Here is a 20,072-nt window from a genome sequence, read left to right as displayed (position 1 = left end):
GGAAGGAGCACACACGCTCCTAGAAGCTGAGCCCCAGCGCCAGGAAGACGAAGCCCAACTCGGAGCCCCCGATCCCTGACAGCATCTTGCTGCGGGCGGCATCCAGTGGCATCTCTGGGGGATCTGCAGGGGTAAGGACCCCCCAAAACCTCTCAGAGACACACCAAGCCCCTCCAAGTACCTTCCCAGTCACCCCCATCCCACCCAGGACCCCCTAAAACCTCCCCCCAATCCCTTCCCGGCCTCCCCAGGACCCACCAAAGCCTCACCCATCCTTCTCAGGATCGCACCACCCCCTTCCAGTTGCCCCGCACGGCCCCAGGACCCCCAAACCCTGTCCCAGTCCCTTCCCAGCCTAACCACGACTTGCCCTGACCCCTCCATGTCTCTTCCCAGCACAACCAACCTCATCCCAACCTCTGCTTTTCCATCCCCAATCTCCTTCCAGCTCCTCTAGACTCACTCCAATCCTTCCCAGTCTCACCCAGCGCCCCCAAACTCCCTCCCAGTGTCCACCAGGACCCCCAGAACCCCATCCCACCCTCCCCAGCATCCTTCAAACCACTTCTCAGCCCTTCCACACCTCCAAGCCCCTCTCCCAGCTGAAACCAGGCTGTCTCCATATCCCTCCCAGTTGCTCCCAGCACATCCCAGTGGCTCTCCCAGCACCCCCAATTCCCCCCCCCCCCCCCTGTTCCCCAGTGCTGGCTCAGGGGGTGCTCCAGGCTGAAACGATCCGCCTGGCAGCTGCAGGTGAGCCCGCGCCAGGGGGGTGTTTCCGGCAGCACCAGGAGCTGGTAGGTCCAGTCCTTGTTGGGGACCATGTCGGTGGCCACCACAGAGAGCTCCTGCTGGCCCTGGAACCACCTCAGCTGGGTGTGGACAGGCTAGAAATCCATCACGGAGCAGCCCCGGCTGGGAGCTCGAGGGCACCAGCGAGATGGGCACGCTTGGGGACACTGGGAGAGAGCTTGGACAGACTGGGATCAGCTGGGGGGAACTGGGAGAGAGAGGGGAGGGATGGGGTGGCCTTGGGAGGGATTGGGAATGGACTGGGAAGGACTGGGGTGGCACTCAGAGAGATGGGAGGCAATGGGGGGCACTGGGAGGGAGGATGGAGGTCTAGGAGTGAACTGGGAATGGACTGGGAGGGACTGGGGCGGCACTGGGAGGAACTGGGAACGAAGCGCGCGGCACTGGGAGGCCGAGTCCAGTGCGGGGCACTCGGCGCTGCGGGTCTGCCTGGCAACTGATGAGTCATCAGAGACACGCGCTCTGATTGGCTGAGAGGCGGCAGCACCACGCTAGGCTGAGATGGACAGCCGGGAGGCACTGGGAGAGACTGGGATGGACTGGGAGAGCCACGGGGGTCAGTGGCAGGGACACAAGGTCTCGGGGATGGGCACAAGGAGGGCTGAGGGCTCTGGGCCGATTCCAGGGAGGTTTTGAGGGGCTCCAGGGTCATTGCCAGGGCAGGGCCCGAGGGGACACGCTCTGCCCCGCGCTCACCTCGGCGCTCCGTGAGGAACGGGCTGAGATACTCGTGGTTGTACCGGCACAGCCAGTCCGCCGCAGCCCTTTTTTGCTCCATAACGTCTGGGTCGCTGTTCCAATACCTGGCTGCTGTCTCCCCATAGGGGGTGAACCCCAAAAAGTGCCCCACGTCGCAGTCGAACATCGCGTACTGCTCCCGATTGTAGATGAACCTGCTCAGGTACCTCACCTTCTCCGTGCCGTTCATGAAGTGGCACTCGGACTTTCCCACGTACTGGAACACCCCTGTCTGTGCAGGACACAGGTCCGGGGGTGCCCCCCCAGCAGCCCCAGAGCTCCGGGATCCACCCCGGATCCCCACTCCGCACCCCCTGTGCCCCAGGGCGACCATGGATCCCTCCTGCCGGAGCTGCCACTTCCTCTTTTCCATTCTTCCCCCATTTGCCCTTTCACATCCTCTCCCCTCCGACTTTCAGCCTCTCCCGATATGAGTTTAGGGGTCCCATTTACTCCTTTTCCTCTTTCCCAACCTTTTAAACATAATTTCCCAAAAGCCCAGCCCCCCTTCCCGCTCAGGTTTGGGGTCCTACTCTCCCCTTTTCCCCACTTTCCCACCCTCTCCCACCCCTTCCTCACCTGCCCCCAATCCTCAGCCCCTCCCGCTCTTCCTTTCGGGGTCCCCTCCTCCTCCTGCCCCTGCAATTTCGGGCTCCCACCGCCCCCTTTTCCCCATTCTCCCCCCTGTCCCACCGCCTCCCGCCCCCCCCGCTCTCCCGAGAGCTCCGCGCCCGCAGCCGGGGGGGCTCCCAGCACCACCAGTGCCACCAGTACGGCCCCAGCTGCCGCCACTCGCCCCATGGCCAGCGCCGCCCAGGGAGCACCAGCCCCAGAGCGGCCGCGCTGCGCTGGCAGCACCAGTCCGGAGCAGCGCGGGCTCAGCAGCGCCGCGCGCTCTCATTGGCTCCGAGCACTTTTGGGCACCGATTGCCGAGGCTCTGCCACACAACCGATGACTCCTCAACTCCTCGCGCTCTCATTGGCTGCAGCGCGTTTTGGCTGCGTTTGGATTGGCTGAGCGGTTCCGGGACGCTGCAGCCCCGGCTGGGGCTTTTCCAGGCACGGGGAGCCTTGGGGCGCTGCGCAGCTGGGAGCTCAGCTGTGCCCAGAAATGTGTGCCCGGCTGCGCGGGGTCTCAGGGGTGCCCGTGGCGAGGGGTGACGCTGGCCCCATGCCAGGCACCCCCCAGAGCCGCTCTGTCCCTGCCCCCCGCAGCCGCACAGGGACAGCAAATGGAACCGAGGGTTCCTGCCTGGGGACAAGGAGCGGGAGAGATCCCTCAACAAATTCGGCACGGGCACAACAGACCCGGCCCGGACACAGGGAGGGAATTTATTACCAACCAAATCACACCAGGACAAGGAGAGGGGAAAGAAATCTCTCCAACACCTTCCCCACACCCAACTGGGATCACCCAGAGCAGGGTCACCGGGGCTCTGCCCAACGGGGCTCACTGGGGATCATCCAACGTGGATCCTCCCATGGGGGATGGAGCTGGAGCAGCGCACTAAGCTCTTCCTGCACTCGGGGCACTCACAGGGCCTCTCCCTGGTGTGGAAGTGCTGGTGAGGGACGATCTCTGAATTCCACCTGAAGCTCTTCTGCCATTCCAAGCACTCATAGGGCCGTTCCCCAGTGTGGATCCTGTGGTGCTTGGTGAGCTCAGAGGTCCCACTGAAGCTCTCCCCACACTCCCCACACTCACAGGGCCTCTCCCCAGTGTGGGTGTTCTGGAGTTCCACCAGGGTGGAGCTGCAGCTGAAACCTTGCCCACATTCCAAGCACTTGTGAGGCTTCTCCCTGCCATGAGGCTTCTCCACCAGCTCCGAGCTCCGGCTGGATCTCCGGCCGCCTTCCTGGCTCAGGGGGGCTCTTTCCTCCCTGCAGCTTCCTGGGCTGGGTTTGTAGCCCCTCCTCCTGCAGGATCTCCGGGGCTTTTCATCCTTCTCCATCCAGCCACACCCTGGGAATGACAAATCCTGCTTTGGGGAAAACCAAGGTGGGAGCGCATTGGAGTAGAGGCGCCTCACTGCTCAAGTCCATCCCTAGAACTCAGCAGGAGTCTTGTGTCCATGGAAATCTCCACTATATCAAGGTTCAGCCCAAAACAACTCTCCCAGGACTTCCCGATCTCTGATCTCTCCACTTTTGGCGTTCCAGAGGTTTCCTTTCCTTGGGATGATGGGGGTCCAATGGCTCCAGGGGTTCCCCCTTCTCCAGCCTCCTGCTTAGGGATGATCCAGGAGCTTTTGGGGGTCCATGGGGTCCCTTCTCCCCTGATGATCTACTTTGAGGTCCCAGGGGTCCCAGGGGTCCCTCCTCTCCAGGCTCCCCCCCTTTCCATCCAGCCGGGGGTCCCCCAGCTCCAGGATCGCCCCTCTCTTCTCTCCCCACTCTGGGGGTCTCAGGGGTTTCCCTTCTCTGCTCCCCCGGGGGTCCCCAGGACCAATGTCTTCCCCCTGGTGGCCCTGGGCAATGGCCACGTGGACTCCCAAAGATCCCCCCAAGGGGCTCAGCTTTGGGGTCCTGCAAGATCCAAACCTACACACACACACACACACAGAGAAAAAACCCTCCCAGGGTTTATTTGGGCCTCCCAGACGACATTTGGGGCTCAATTCCACAATCTGCAAGCTCCAAACACACCCCAATAAAAAAACCCTCTCAGGGACTCCCCGACAGATTTGGGACGAGCTCCCCCTCCCCTCTCACCTGCAGGATGAGCTGGGGGCGATGGTCCCGGGGCCAAGGGTGCTGCGGCCACAGGGGGCACTGGAACCGCCTGTTTCTCCTCCTTTTCCTGCTCCTGCTCCTCCTCTTCCTGCTCCTCCTCTTCCTCTCTCCCTCCTCCTCCTCCTTCCTCATCCCACCTCCTGCCCAGTTCCTGCCTTCTCTATATTTAGAGTGGAGAACCTTGCTTGTTTTTAGAACGAGAACAAAGATCCCAGATGGAACACGGCTTGCTGGTTTTAGCCAGAAGTGTCAGTGACTAAAGGTCATGTTTGCTCTGCTTTGGTGCCATCCTTGTTCCTCCTCAGTGTTCAGGCTGGGCTATGGGGTGTCCTTGTTTGCTGCATTTTCAGAGCTCCTCCTGGATCCTTTGGGCAACAGGCTGTGCCCTGGGAGGGTTCTTTGTGCTCCTTTGTGACACAGGAGAACCTTCCAGGCGGTTTCTGCGTGAGCTGCTGCTGTGATGTCACAGGAGCACTGCCACGTCCCCGAGGTGTTCCCGTTGCTGTGGCACACGGAGGCCTCAGTGTCCAGAGTGGCTCTGGGCACTGCTCGTTGCCGGAGGATCCTCCTGCCCGAGGCATTCTCAGCAGCCAGCCCAGCCCTGACGGGTGTCCTTCTGTGCTTGCAGGGCTACAGTCTGCAGACGTGTGCAGCGCAGCCAAAATGATCCAGCACGTGGCTGCTGCAGTTTGCACGCTGTACTCTGTGGCGTATGCGGGGTATTTTTTAACCCACTTGGCACGTAAGTCGAGGTTTTCCCTCGGTGCTGTGGCTTTGGGCTTGCTGTGTGCTTGCTGTTCTTCCTCTGGGCCTGAGCTGACTTTGTAACCAAATTGCCATGAAGACACCATTGCTTTGGGAGAGCTCCTGGCAGCAGCTGCAGCTGGAAAAGGGGGGGTCTGCAGCCAGCGGGGCGTGCTCAGCATTTGCAACGAGCCCTGGGGGGTTCTGTTCCCTCAAGCGGGGAGTCTGTGGCAGCAGAGCCTGGAACTGCCTGTCCAGCCAAGAGCTGACCCAGCCCAGTATTTTGTGCTGTTCTCTTGCTGTGTGAAGGGACTGTGGCTCCTGGAGGGACGCTGTGAAAGCAAAATGCTCTCTCGGGGTTGCCTTGCTCCGGGGCATTTCCCACCACAGGCAGTTGTTTTCCTGACAGCATCTGGTTCATGTTCCCTCTTCCCTTGCAGGGCACCTCATGAGTGGATCCCGAGCAGCTCCTCCTTCGGTGAGTGGGAAAGGAACCTTTGGTGTTTGGAATCGTGCAGCAAGTTGTGAGCTTGGCATGTGGCAGCCGAGTGCCAGCCTGGGAGGCTGAAGGAAAGTTCCTGTCAGTATCCTTGCAGCAGCAAAGGGATCCCTGGGAGTTTTCTCCTTTTCTTTCTGTCCACAGGGCACAAAAGCGGCACCAGCACCTCCTTTGGCTCCCTCTGCTTCCAAAGAGGAGGCCAAAGAGGAGGAAGGCAGCAGTGAGCTTCCCGCTGTTCCAGGGGACGATGGTGAACGTCCCTCAGTGCCGGGAGATGACAATGAACTTCCCGCTGCTCTGGGAGACGAGGGCGAACATCCCGCACTGTGGGAACACAACGGCGAGGCTCCCGCGGTGTGGGACAAGGACAGTGGACATCTCCCGGCGTGGGACGAGGACAGAGGACATCTTGTAGCTTGGGAAGAGGAGGGTGAACTTCCCCCAACATGGGAAGAGGACAGTGAACGTCCCCGGGCTTGGAATGATGATGGCGAACCTGCAGCGTTTTGGGAAGAGGACGGAGAAGCTCCCTGTGCTTGGGAAGAGGACACTGAACCTCCCTCGGCTGTGGGATCCTGGGCTGAACATTCTGACAGCAGCACAGCCCTGCAGCCAGAGGGGAGAGGGGAGTGGTGCCTGATGCAGCTGAGTACGTCTGCTCTGTTCCTGTGTGCCAGAGCAGGGTGCTGTGTGTGTGTCTCGGCATCAGCTGCACCCAGTGCTGCTCTGCAGCTGAATGTGCCAGGGTCATTTCTTGTCCTTCCCCAGCTGAGACCAAGGGGCTGACGGCCCCAGGGAGGGGGGCTGCATTCTGGCTCTGCTGCAAGGCGGGGTCTCACTCTGGGAGGGAGCGTCTTCCACGTGGTTTCTTTCAGGGAACACCGTGAGCCTGGCGGAGCCTGCCGAGAAATACCTGGAAGTGGAGCAGATTGGCCAAGGGTAAGTGCACGGCAGTTACTTCTGCACAAGCAGGCCCAGGTGTTGTGCTGGTGCAGGATCAAGTGAGAAGTCAGGAGAGCTCCAAACACCTCCAGACACTGGGGCGCCATCCTGCTGTCCCTCAGTCCTGATCAGAATTGATACCTGTGCTCAGAAGGCACCGTCAAAGGCCCCTGAGGCTGGCAGTGTCCTGCCTGCAGCAAGGAGCAGGACCTGGAAGATCTTCTGTCCCTGGAATTGGATTGCCTAAAAGAGCCACTCACCATCTGGCGACTGTCAGAAAACAGTTCCCAAGGAGATTTCTTTCAAATATTTTGCTTCAAAAAATATCCTCGGGTCAGGATTATCAACCTAATGGTTTAGAAACAGAAACCAGAGCTGAACTAATAAGTGCTCTATTCTAGCACAGGTATTAGAGCCCAGACATTCAGTAACAGACACAGAGCTGATGCACTCTGGGGGAAAATGCATCACCTGCCTGATGGCAGGGCCCTTGTGGATCCTGCAGGTCTTAGGCAGGAAATGGAAAAGGATGGAATGCATTCTTTTCCAGTTCTTTAGACACCCATTGCTCACTTCAGGTTTTAAACTAAAGCAGTGCAGCGTGGACATTTGGGATTTGCTCCAGCCCAATTCCTTGGTGTCGGGTCTCAGTTTTCTCTGGCACACCTTGCATGGCAGAGGGCTGGTGGCTGCTGCGCTGTTGTTGGAAGGGTCGATGTCCCCAGGTGTTTGTGAACGCTGCAGGCAGCAGAGATCTCCTGTCTGGGCTGGCTTGCACTGCCAGGGCCTAAAGCGCTGCTTCTTTCTTCTCTGCTGTTTTGTCTCCAGGGCTTTCGGAACCGTTTCTAAAGGACTCGATAGGGCCACTGGAGGAGAGGTCAGTGTCAACACGCCCAGCACGTCTGGCAGCTCTCCAGGGCTCTCCCCTCTGCTGGGAGCTGTGGCTGCAGCTTTGGGGGCCAGCAGAGCTTTCCTGCACAGGCTGCTCCTCTGCAGGCAGAGCCGTGTCAGCCTGCAGAGCACAGCTGGGACAGACTTGGTCCTTCTGAAGTGCCCAAAGGAATGCAAGGAGGGCAATGGATGTGTGTGTTTGCTTTGTTGTGCAATCCCAACCAGAGCAGTTGCATCTGAAATCATGACCCAATCCCATAGAACTGCTAAAGGGTTCCTGGCTGTTTTGCTCTGTTTGCACAGAACCAGAATTACCTCCTGCTTGCAGAATGTGTTTGAACAATAATGAGAGTGTTGAGGCCATTTGAGAAGACTGTAGGTGCAGAGAATTTGGTTGGAGCTTGGAGGCTGACAGCTGAGGGGCCATTTCTGCAGGGCTTGCAAGGCCAAATGTCTCTGGCCATGTGTCCTGTAAGCAGCCCCCAGCGAGCAGAGCAATGGGCTGTGGGAATGGCACTTGCTGAGCTCTGGTGTCCCATCCCAAGGCAGTTGGGCACAGCCCGGCTCCGTCGCCCCAAAAAGACTCGCTCCGTGTTTGCTGCGGCCTCCTGCCACAGACTCCTCCAGTTAAAGGTCTGCAATGTCCCTTCAGGTGGCCATAAAGAAAATGAGTCTGAGAGGGCAGAACAGGGAACGAGCTGTGAATGAGCTCCTGCTCCTGCAGGACAAGAAGAACCCCAACATTGTCAGCTCTTTGGACAGGTGAGTGCTTCAGGCCTTATCCCGTGTCCGGGCCCTGCCTTAACCTTTCCTGGCATCCGTAGTTTGTAGCCTGATTTGAAAATGCCTGAATCAGCCGCATCTTCCCAAAACAACAGCCTGGCAGTTCGCTCCCTCCATGTGCTTTTGTTGCTTTGGTTTGGTTTTCGCTTCAAGTTGACCCTGTTTTCTGTGTCTTACAACAAGTGCTGATAAACCACAGCAGAAATTATTTCCCTTGGCTTCTTCTTCCCAGCCCTTTCCCATTGCTGCAGATGCCAGGAAGACCAGGTTCTTGTTCCCAGAAATGCCTCGTTTGCCCATTTGTCACTGGCCTTGCCTGTTTCTGAAGGGACTTTCTGAAAGGTTTTCTGACCCCTTTTGTCCCAAGTGCTGCCCGGCCTCCTCCCCTGGATAACCCTGGGAGCTGTGTTGCCTTGTTCTGCAGGGAAGGGTGGAACTGCTGAGTTCAGAAGCTGAACCAGCTGGGGGCCAGTGTTGTGGTTCCACATTGATCTGGGCCTTTGCTAAACTGCATTTTTCACCTGCTTGCCATCTCAGGCCTCTCCTTTCTCACAGGGGTCTCCTCCTTTAGACTGTGCAGATCCCAAGGGCTGTGCAGCCTGGCAGGAATGTCTCTCCATCAGATTCTGTCCTCATTGACAAGTGACCTGGCAACAAACCTCCACTCCAGGCTTTTCCATGGGGGAATTGAGCACTGCACATTGGTCTCCATGCCACTGCTTTCCTCTTCCAGCTTCCTTGTCGATGGAGATCTCTGGCTGGTGATGGAATACATGGATGGAGGAACTTTGCAGGACGTTGTCAGACAGACACGCATGGCTGAAGGAGAGATGGCAGCTGTCAGTTGGGAGGTGAGGGATCCTGCCTGTGACTGCCATGCCTTGGACACGATGGTCCTTCCCAAGAGGGCGTGAGAGCAGGAGTGGCTCCAGGCTCAGGGCTTTGTTTCTCTGTTGTTTTTATGAGCTGGAGAAGAAAGAGCCCCTGCAGTGAACGGCCTGCCAGCAGCACTGCACTTCTCCTCTGTTCTTGTTCTCTTTCCTGCTGTTGTGGCACTCTCTGCCTGTTTTGGATTTGATGTGCTGTTCTCAGCTTTGCCTTGAACCATTTGCCTGGAGCTTGTCTGCACTGCACTCCTGGCCTGTCACAGCAAAGTCGCTGCTGGCAGAATTCTAAACTGTCCTTTCTTGTGTGATATATTCCGGCCATTGGTTTTTTACCCTCGTGTTTCTTGTTCTCTCTCAGTGTCTGCAGGGCCTGCATTTCCTCCATTCGAACCGGGTGATCCACAGAGATCTGAAGAGCTCCAACATCCTTCTGGGAATGGACGGCTCTGTCAAGCTGGGTGGGTGTTCCTGGCCAGGCACGGCGCTCCCAGGTTGCGGCTGTGGGGCTGCTTCCCAGTGACGGCCAGAGCCCCACAAGGGCTGCTGGGGGCACTGCCCGGCCCCTGCTGCCAGCTGAGAGCGGCTGCCCCTGCAGAGAGCTCAGGAGAGCAGCAGGCTGTCAGGGGTGCCTTTGCTCTGGGAATGGCCCTCCCAGAGGGGCAGGAGTTGGAATCTAAAGCTCCAAGGGAATCAGTAAAAGCGACTGCATGAATGCTGAGGGTTTCTTTAAGGGTCCAGTTCAGTTCCATCTTTCCTTGGCTACAGCCCTGAGGACTTTTCCAGCCGACTTCACTGCTGCATTCTCAGACTGAGAGCGGGGAGTCTTTGTGCTTGGTTTCCTCATTCCAGCTGCCTTTGACAGTGTTTGTTTCTGTCCTCAGCTGATTTTGGCCTCAGCGCTCAGCTCAGCCCTGAGCAGGACCAGCGCAGCTCCATGGTGGGCACTGCTCACTGGATGGCCCCAGAAATTGTCACCAGTTCTCCTTACGGCCCCAAGGTGGACATCTGGTCCTTTGGAATTGTGACCATCGAGATGGTGGAAGGAGAACCGCCTTACTTCAAGGAAACGAGGGCCATGGTAAGAGGCCAATTCTCCCGTGGTTGCAGAGGCCTGTGAGCACAGGGTGACCCTGCACTGGGAGCAGCAGCTGCAGGATTCTGCACATGGGGAAGGGAATTCCCAGAGGACTGGAGTCTCAACACAGACACATATTCTGCAGTCTCCAGACAGAATTTGCTTTGGGATTTACGTTGTTGCAGTTCTTCTGGCTGTGAGGATGACCTGAAAATGTGAAGCACGTGCACCAGCTCTTTACAAAGGCTGTGGCAGCATCAGGGTTTGGTTTTTTGGTTGGCATAGAAAAATGAGCTGTGAGCAGCATCTCTGCCAGGGAGGAAAGTGCCCCTGGAGCTGGGGCTGGGAAGCCGGGGTCGATGTGAGCACTTGTGGGTGGGAAGGAAGCTGGCAGAGCGCTGAGTTTGCTTTTCCTGCAGGCTCGCGCTCTGATCCGGCAGAACGGGACCCCGCAGCTGCAGGAGCCCAGGCGCCTGTCGGCTCTGCTGCGGGACTTCCTCGAGTGCAGCCTGGAGCCGGACGAGGAGCGGCGCTGGTCTGCCCAGGAGCTGCTGCAGGTGAATGCCAAGCGGCTGCAGGGGAAGCAGCAGCACCAGGGAGGGCTTTTCTTGTGGGGCCTGTAAGAAAATGACCTTTTTGTTCGTACTGAAATGTTTCAAGAAACAGGCTGAGATAAGAAACAGACTGAGGTCAGTTTGTTCTGTAAATGTGTAACCGCAAAGGCATGTGGGCGGACCTATGCTGCAATGATATGTGCTTGAGAAAATCCCCAGGTTCCAAGGACAACCGTGAGGAGGAGGAGGCGCCTTCATCCCGCGACCACCAAGAGGCAGAGGAACGACCACCTAGCAACGGGGGGCGCAGGCGCAGATCATACTGGCGCGTATCCGGAAAGACGGCGGGATAAAAGGAGACGGACTGGGGGGGGGGCGGCACGGCTGTTGGCGGAGCGCTGACTCCCCTGCCGTCCAGCGCTGTTTTTGCTTCTGCTCTCATACATAGACTGTAATCAATAAATTTCACTAATTGGCATAGATAGCCTCTTGTGCTCATTCATAACAATTTGGTGCCGTGACTCGGATCGTGGACCTGGGGAACCCCTCTCTGGGGGAGGCGCCCCAAATCCACTCCTTTGAGTGGGCCCAGTTTGGGGTTTCCCCTTCGTCCCGACTGACGAACCCAAAACGTTGAGAGGGAAGCAAAGGAAGGGTAACGGGCCCAGGAGACCCCCTTCAAAGTTTGTGCACAAAGTCCGGACGAAGACGCAGGACGCGTGAGTATAACGGAATCCGTTCGGGCGGGGGTGGGATCCCGGAGTGCGGCGAGTGTGTGAGTTGTGTGAGAGGGGAGCTGACAGTCGGACTCCCCAAGCGAATGAGGACCCTTAGTAGTGCATTTCCCTAAGCCCGCGAGGGCCTGGGTCACGAACCAGGGGAAGCGATTGTGTTGTTGAGTGACTGAAGGCACTCCGGAGGATATGGGGCAGGGAAAGAGTAAATCCCCCTCCCCGGCGGGGGTAAAGCTTCCCCCAATTCCTAAGGATAGTCCCTTAGGGTTCATGCTGAATAATTGGGAACACTTCCCTGGAACTCCGGGAAAAGATAAGGCAAAAATGATACATTACTGTATAGAAATATGGGGAGGGAAAGAGATTTCCAAGAGAGTCTTCTGGCCAATATTTGGGTCATCGGAGGACTGGGTAAAGCAACTCTTGAATTTATGGGTGGCCAGTAAAAAGCCTCCTAATCCAGAGGAGATGAGTTATGCCCAGGTCTGGGTTGGGCATCCAGAAGTTTTTGTGTATAAATTATCTGAAAAGTTAAGGAATAAGAAAAAGAGACAAGCGGAGGATTCATTAGTAATCCCACCGCCGTATGCCCCTCCACCGAATGCGCCTCCTCCCCCGAATGAACCCCCCTCATCCGGAGAAGAAGACTCAGGTGATGATCAGCCCTCTGGCTCCCGGAGGGAAGGGGGCCCAGTAACACGCAGTCAAACGAGAGGCGGACTGTACCCTTTAAGGGAAATGCCAATGGGAGGGCCACAACCGGGGATAGGGTTTATCTCTGTTCCCCTAAGCTCGGGAGATGTTAGAGATTTCAAGAAGGAAATGGGAAGTTTGCTAGAAGACCCCCTGGGAGTGGCTGAAAGAGTAGATCAGTTTTTGGGTCCGAATATGTATACTTGGGGGGAGATGCAGTCCATTTTAAACATTCTATTTACGGCAGAGGAGAGGAATATGATTAGAACCGCAGGGATGAGAGTTTGGGATGCCGCACCGGGACATGCTAATGACCCAGCAGATACCAAATGGCCCCTCCAGAATCCTAACTGGGATAATCAAAATGCAGCCCACAGGGCTAATATGCAGCATTTCCGAACCATTTTAATCGACGGGATTCGGGAATCGGTTCCAAGGGGCCAGAATATTAATAAGGCATTTAATGATAGGCAAAAGAAGGATGAGACACCTACGGAATGGCTAGAGCGATTGAGAAAGAGTCTCCAACTCTATTCAGGATTAAAGTTGGGTGAACCGGCAGGACAGGCCATTCTCAAGGTGCAGTTTGTGTCGAAATCCTGGGATGATATTAGAAAAAAGTTGCAGAAATTGGAAGACTGGCAGGAAAGAGAACTATCCGAGCTGCTCCGGGAAGCTCAGAAAGTGTATGTTCGGAGAGAGGAGGAAGGACACAAAAGACAAGTTAGAATGATGGTTGCTGCGGTACGTGAAAGCAGGAAGGGAGACGAGAAAGAGAAGCGGGTCCCTCCGAAGGGGATGGAAGGGAGAGATAGGCCAGGAAGGGGTGAGGGGAAGACTTGTCACTACTGTGGCAGGAGAGGACATTTTAAGAGGGAATGTAGGGTTAGAATTAGAGATGAGAAGGAATTCAAAGAAGATTAGGGGAGTCAGGGGCTCTATTTTATGGGGACCCAGAGATATCACAAAGAGCCCTTGATAAAATTAAAAGTGGGTCCCCAGGGCCAGGAGATGGAATTCCTGGTCGATACTGGAGCGGAAAGGTCGACCCTTCGGTTTCTACCCCCGGGTTGTGAGCTATCCCGTCACACTGCTACCGTAATTGGGGCAAAAGGGGAACCATTTGAGGTACCTGTTATTAAAGAAGTAATAGTGGAATCAGGAACCAAAATGGGGGTGGGAAACTTTTTACTGGTACCTGAAACAGATTTTAATCTTTTGGGAAGGGATTTGATTGTAGAATTAGGGATCCGAATTGAGGTAGTAGAAAAGGAGCTGATGATAAGACTTTGTCCGCTCCGGGTGGAGGATGAAAAAGAAATAAATCCGGAGGTTTGGTATAATCCGGACACAGTAGGGAAATTGGCAATAACTCCTTTTACGGTAAAAATTAAAAACCCTGAAATTCCAGTCAGAGTAAAGCAATATCCCATTTCCTTAGAAGGACGAAAAGGCTTGAAGCCCGAGGTCGAGAGGTTAATAGATAAAGGATTACTGGAACCATGTATGTCCCCCTACAACACCCCTATACTGCCAGTAAAAAAGGCAGACGGGTCTTATCGATTAGTGCATGATTTAAGGGAAATCAATAAACGAACAATTGCCCGATTCCCAGTGGTAGCTAACCCATATACCCTGTTAAGTAATCTGGGGCCGGAAAATCAGTGGTATAGTGTTATTGATTTAAAAGATGCATTTTGGGCATGTCCTCTAGATGAGGCCAGTAGGGATTTTTTTGCCTTTGAATGGGAAGACCCCGACACGGGGAGGCGACAACAATTAAGGTGGACGGTATTACCCCAAGGGTTCACCGAGTCCCCGAACTTATTTGGACAGGCCCTGGAGCAAATTTTGCAAGACTATAATACAGACCCAGAAGTGAAATTGATTCAATATGTGGATGACCTGCTGATCGCAGGAAAATGTGAAGACAAAGTCCGAAGGGAAAGTATAAAATTACTTAATTTCCTAGGACTAAAAGGACTAAAAGTGTCTAAAGCAAAACTGCAGTTTGTAGAAGAAGAGGTGAAATACTTGGGGCATTATTTAAAGAAAGGCGAAAAAAGGATCGACCCGGATCGGGTACAAGCGATCCTCTCCCTTCCTTTACCACAAAGCAAACGACAGATTAGGCAGATATTGGGGCTCACTGGGTATTGTAGACAATGGATTGAAAATTATAGTGGAAAGGCAAAATTTTTGTATCACAAGTTGACCCAGGGTGGACACCTTAAGTGGACAAAAGAAGAGGAATCCCAATTCCAAGAGCTAAAGGAAACCCTGGTTCATGCCCCAGTTCTTAGTCTTCCAGACTTGAACAGACCTTTTCTTCTATTTGTGAATGTTGCAGATGGAGTAGCTTATGGGGTACTTACTCAAGAATGGGCAGGGAAAAAGAAGCCAATCGCATATTTATCAAAAATCTTAGACCCTGTGAGTAGAGGATGGCCAGGCTGCCTGCAAATAGTTGCAGGAAGCGCGATGCTGGTAGAGGAAACGAGGAAAATTACTTTCAATGCAACACTGAAGGTACTGACCCCACACAATATACGGGGTGTAATGCAACAGAAGGCAGAAAAATGGATATCGGATGCGAGGCTCCTCAAGTATGAGGGAATTTTGCTGGAAACCCCGAATTTCACTTTAGAAACCACTTCCCTGCAAAACCCAGCCTCGTTTCTTTTCGGGGAACCCGAAACTGACACCTTGTCCCATGATTGTGTAATCACTATAGAAGAACAGACTAAAATTAGACCCGATTTAGAAGAAGAAGAGCTGGAGGGGGGAGAGAAGTTGTTTGTGGATGGTTCCTCTAGGGTAATCGAAGGCCAGAGAAAATCGGGATATGCTATAGTGGGAGGGCCAAATTTGAAAATAATTGAATCTGGTGCCTTAGATAAATCCTGGTCTGCCCAAGCCTGTGAATTATATGCAATATTGAGAGCCCTAGAATTACTAAAAGACAAAGAGGGCACTATATATACAGACTCTAAATATGGGTATGGAATAGTGCATACATTTGGGAAACTGTGGGAAGAAAGGGGCTTAATGAACTCACAAGGGAAAGACTTAGTGCATCAAAGGCTAATAGTGGACCTCCTAAAAGCCTTGAGGGGCCCCACTAGAATAGCCATAGTCCACCTTAAGGGACATCAGCGGGGGATGGACTACCGGAGCAGGGGCAATAATGCAGCAGACCAGGAGGCCAAAAGAGCTGCACTACAGATATTCATCTTAAAAAAAGAAAAACAAAAAAATCCAGGGGAAGCCACAGGAGATTTGGGAGTAGCTTATCAAGAAAAGCTTGTGTTTACTAAAGAAGAACAAGACAGGTTCGAAAAGTTGGGAATAAAAGAGATATCAGGAAAATGGCAATTGAATGATGGTAGAGAAGTCTTGCCGAAGGCAGTGGCTCGACAAATGCTCAACAAAATGCATCAGAAAACGCACTGGGGTGCTCAAGGGCTCATAGACCACTTTGCCACTCAATATATGACCATCGGTCTTCATGACCTGGCAAAGAACATCACCAGGGGGTGTCCAACTTGTTTGCGGGTAAATAGGAGAAATTTAAGGAAATTGCCTCTGGGAGGGAGGCCGGTGGCAAAGATGCCCTTTGCGCACCTGCAGGTGGATTTCACCGAACTCCCTCGGGTGGGGAGAGTAAAGTATCTTTTGGTTATAATAGACCACTTAACCCACTATGTGGAGGCGTTCCCCACGGCGAAGGAAACAGCCCGAACAGTAACTAGAATCTTATTAGAAGAAATAGTACCCCGATATGGAGTTCCCCAGACCATAGACTCCGATAAAGGCCCCCACTTCACCTCAAAGATAACACAATTACTGGCAGACACTCTGGGTATAAGATGGGAACAACACACTCCTTGGCACCCCCAAAGTTCGGGAAGAGTAGAAAGGATGAATGGGGAAATTAAAAAGCAACTGACTAAGCTAGTATTGGAAACTAAAATGTCATGGGTAAAGTGTCTTCCATTGGCATTGCTAAATATTAGAACTCAGCCACGGGCTGATGTGGGGGTATCTCCATTTGAAATGCTATACGGGATGCCCTATTCCCTTGAACGAGTTCATACCAATCCGAATATTGCAGATCAAAGCATCAATAAATATTTAAGCATACTAATGAAATATAAACAACAATTATGGGAAAAAGGAATGTGGGCTCAAAGACCACCACTAGATCTTGTATTACATCAGGTACAACCTGGCGATTGGGTCCTTGTCCGAGGCTGGAGGGACGATTCACTTACTCCGAAGTGGGAAGGACCATACCTCGTCCTAATTACCACTGATTCGGCAGTCCGAACAGCAGAAAAAGGATGGACGCATGCCAGCCGAATTAAAGGACCAGTGGATCCTACCCAGTTCGAACCTAGATCCCAGCAAAAGAAGGAATGGAGAGTTAAAGGGAGACCAGGAGATTTGAAATTTACCTTACAGAGAGAGAACTCACAGCTTTGATGGACCTTGCGGGTTTTGAGGACCTATGGGTGGGGAACAATTGGGATTTGCAGAAGTGGCTCATTGGAGACTCCGAAGCTCCAGGTTATTGTAAATATTTAGAAGATTTAGCAAATCAACCTTATTATAGGCCTGTAAGACTAGAGAACCGAGGGGAACCTTGGACTGGAGAGAGTCACGCCAATCAAGACGACATTAGAGTGAAATGTAGTTGGCTAGACTGTAATTGTTATCCATTTGTATGCTTTATTTGCAAAATTTGTAACGAGCGGTGGTGGACCCATTGTAGGAGGGGGAGGGCTCCTAAAAGCGTGTGTCAGCGTTGCTGGAGGGTGCAGCGTAAAATAACTCAGGAAGTACTAAATTGGAAAGTAGCCAACCGGGAATTAAAGGCAGGTACCCCTGCCTGGTGGGAAATTTATACAAAAGGAATAAATCCTGACTTTCATTGCTATCACTCCAACGAACCCTCGGGGCCGTTCCTAACCGACATAGTAATAGTCAAGTGTCGGAAGCTCTTTAAAGAGCTCAGGTGTGACATCCCACAATTAAAAGAGCATAATTGGAATACTCGAAGATACAAGTGGGAGAGGGAAGGCATAACCCCTGAAGAATATCCCTGCTGTCGAGAAGATGGTTTACCCTGTAGCTTGTAGCAACCAAGTTGACAGGCAGGACAGAGGGATACCTCACGGTGGGGAAAAGAAATGCCCCTCTATCCAGTGGAGAATGTCGACCTGTATAATAGAAATCCGACCAGGCTCACAGAGAGATAGCACAAGAGAGAATTTGAGGGAAAAAAAGAAGCTAATGTCACCAATGACCATATCCTACAAAGGATTCCACCTAGCTCTGCAGTTAGTTATATTGCTCTTAAGATGGCATGTTTGTGCTTGTAAATCGCATGAACCTTTTAAATGGACTTTAAGCAGGTGGGAGACTCATGACACCCTACATGAACTACAATCTATCATTTCTTCCGGGGCTCCGAACTTTGTTGCAGGAGTATGCAACATGACCCGAGCTCCCTCTTGTGGGAAGCTTTTGAATATAACATCGTTCTATATGTGCCCGGCTTCAAACCCAGGGAAGGCGTACTGTCATTGGCCAGGGCATTATTACTGTGCCTATTGGGGATGTGAAACCATAGCATTTGGGTTTACCCCAGGAGGAGGACCTGACAAGTACTTGAAGGTCAGTTATGGCCCTTTCGGATGTAAGAAGCCTGCGGCATGGATTCCTGGTTGTGTAGGGAAGGTTGACAAGTGTTGGGGAAACTGCACGCATTTTTATTTCAATGTCACCCAACCTGATGACGTGGGATGGTTGGTAGGAAAAACTTGGGGAATTAGACATTGGCAAGAGGGAACAGACTTGGGAAATTTAATCCAGATAAAAAAAGAGCCGATTCCCCATGATCCCAGCCCGGTGGGTCCGAACCCAGCAATAAATGGAAAATTAGGCGTTAAAGAAGCATATTCAGGTGGTAACAAAAGTTCGGGGAGTACCCTTGAAAACACTACTGGTTCAGGTCAGCAGGTGCCTACTAAAAAATATACGGCATTGTGGGAAGTAATGCAAGCCACCTTTACTGTCCTAAATCATACCTATCCAAATCTCACCGAGGGGTGCTGGCTCTGCTATATGATAAACCCTCCCTTTTATGAGGCCATAGGAATTTCCGCCAAAGCTAGAAGAGTGAACGGAATAAACCCTAAAGAATGCTTGTGGAAACAAGAGAAAGAAGATAAGACCCCAGGAGTAACCTTAGCACAAGTAAGCGGGAAAGGGAGATGTGTGGGAAAAGTGCCTGTGGATATGCAGCATTTATGCAACACAACAACCAACATTAGAGGGGGTAATAAAGCAGCCAAATGGCTTTTACCTGCACCCAATACCAAGTGGGTATGTAACACCCTCGGAGTTACCCCTTGTTTGTCCATAGACCATTTCAATGAGGATTCAGACTATTGTATACAAGTACTAATAGTCCCCCGCATATCATACCACCCCAGGGACTATGTATTAGAACATCAGATGACTCCTGAGCACCACCTAGTAAAAAGAGAGCCCTTGACGGTTCTCACTGTAGCTGTATTGTTAAGCGTTGGGGGAGCTGGGATTGGGACCGGAGTAGCCTCCCTGGTAAATCAACAGCAAGGTATGAGAAATTTGCGCATCTCAGTAGACGAGGATTTAAGCAGAATAGAGAAGGCAATAGATGGGCTGGTAAAATCGGTCAGATCATTATCTGAGGTTGTGCTACAGAACAGGAGGGGATTGGATCTACTGTTTTTACAACAAGGGGGCCTATGCGTGGCCTTGCGGGAAGAATGTTGTACGTACGCAGATCACACTGGTATTGTAATAGATACTATGGCAGAGCTACGCAAGCAAATTGAGCAAAGGAAGAAAGAGAGGGAGTCCCAGCAAAGCTGGTACGAGACCTGGTTTACTCACTCCCCTTGGCTCACAACTCTCTTATCCACAATTGCAGGACCTGTAATTTTACTGATTTCGGCGTTAACCTTTGGCCCCTGTATTCTTAATAAAGTAGTAGCCGTAGTGAAGAGCCGTTTAGAAGCAGCCCATTTGCTGACGATTCATACTAAATATGAACCCCTTACAGGGGAGGCGGGTGAAGATTACTTAGAACTTAGCAGGAAAGAACTAATCCGCTTTAACGAACAAAAAGAAGGTTAAAAAAAGAAAAAGGGGGGGGAATTGTAAGAAAATGACCTTTTTGTTCGTACTGAAATGTTTCAAGAAACAGGCTGAGATAAGAAACAGACTGAGGTCAGTTTGTTCTGTAAATGTGTAACCGCAAAGGCATGTGGGCGGACCTATGCTGCAATGATATGTGCTTGAGAAAATCCCCAGGTTCCAAGGACAACCGTGAGGAGGAGGAGGCGCCTTCATCCCGCGACCACCAAGAGGCAGAGGAACGACCACCTAGCAACGGGGGGCGCAGGCGCAGATCATACTGGCGCGTATCCGGAAAGACGGCGGGATAAAAGGAGACGGACTGGGGGGGGGGCGGCACGGCTGTTGGCGGAGCGCTGACTCCCCTGCCGTCCAGCGCTGTTTTTGCTTCTGCTCTCATACATAGACTGTAATCAATAAATTTCACTAATTGGCATAGATAGCCTCTTGTGCTCATTCATAACAGGGCCCCTCCGATGGTCTCCGGTCTCGCTGCTTTCCACACGCAAAGCAAGCAGAATCCTTGCCTGGTTGGCTTGGCAGGGGCCTTTCGAGGTCATCTGCACCTGGGGCCCCACAGCGAGCAGGGCCATCTTCAAGCTGCTCAGGTGGCTCAGAGCCCTGCCTGACCTGAGCTTGGATGTTCCCAGGGAGGAGGCACCTCCCACATCTCTGGGCACCTTCTGTCAGTGCTTCCCCACTCTCCTGCTAAAAAAATTCTGCCTCAGACCTAATCTGAGCCTGCTTCCCTCTCCTGAGTTTCAGACCATTTCCCTTTGTCCTGTTGCAACAGAGCCT

At 53.1% G+C, this 20,072-nt stretch overlaps 2 pseudogenes; one reads left to right on the top strand and one right to left on the bottom strand.

Moving 5' to 3' along the window:
• The window catches only part of LOC137467576 (uncharacterized), a 441,429-nt pseudogene that overhangs the window by 203,886 nt on the left and 217,471 nt on the right, over positions 1-20,072 (bottom strand).
• Positions 1-20,072, top strand: part of LOC137467577 (zinc finger protein 850-like) — a 214,022-nt pseudogene that overhangs the window by 142,381 nt on the left and 51,569 nt on the right.

The sequence above is a fragment of the Anomalospiza imberbis genome, unplaced genomic scaffold, assembly GCF_031753505.1.
Source record: "Anomalospiza imberbis isolate Cuckoo-Finch-1a 21T00152 unplaced genomic scaffold, ASM3175350v1 scaffold_69, whole genome shotgun sequence".
Taxonomy (NCBI): Eukaryota; Metazoa; Chordata; class Aves; order Passeriformes; family Viduidae; genus Anomalospiza; species Anomalospiza imberbis.
This window is presented reverse-complemented; position numbering and strand designations above follow the sequence as displayed.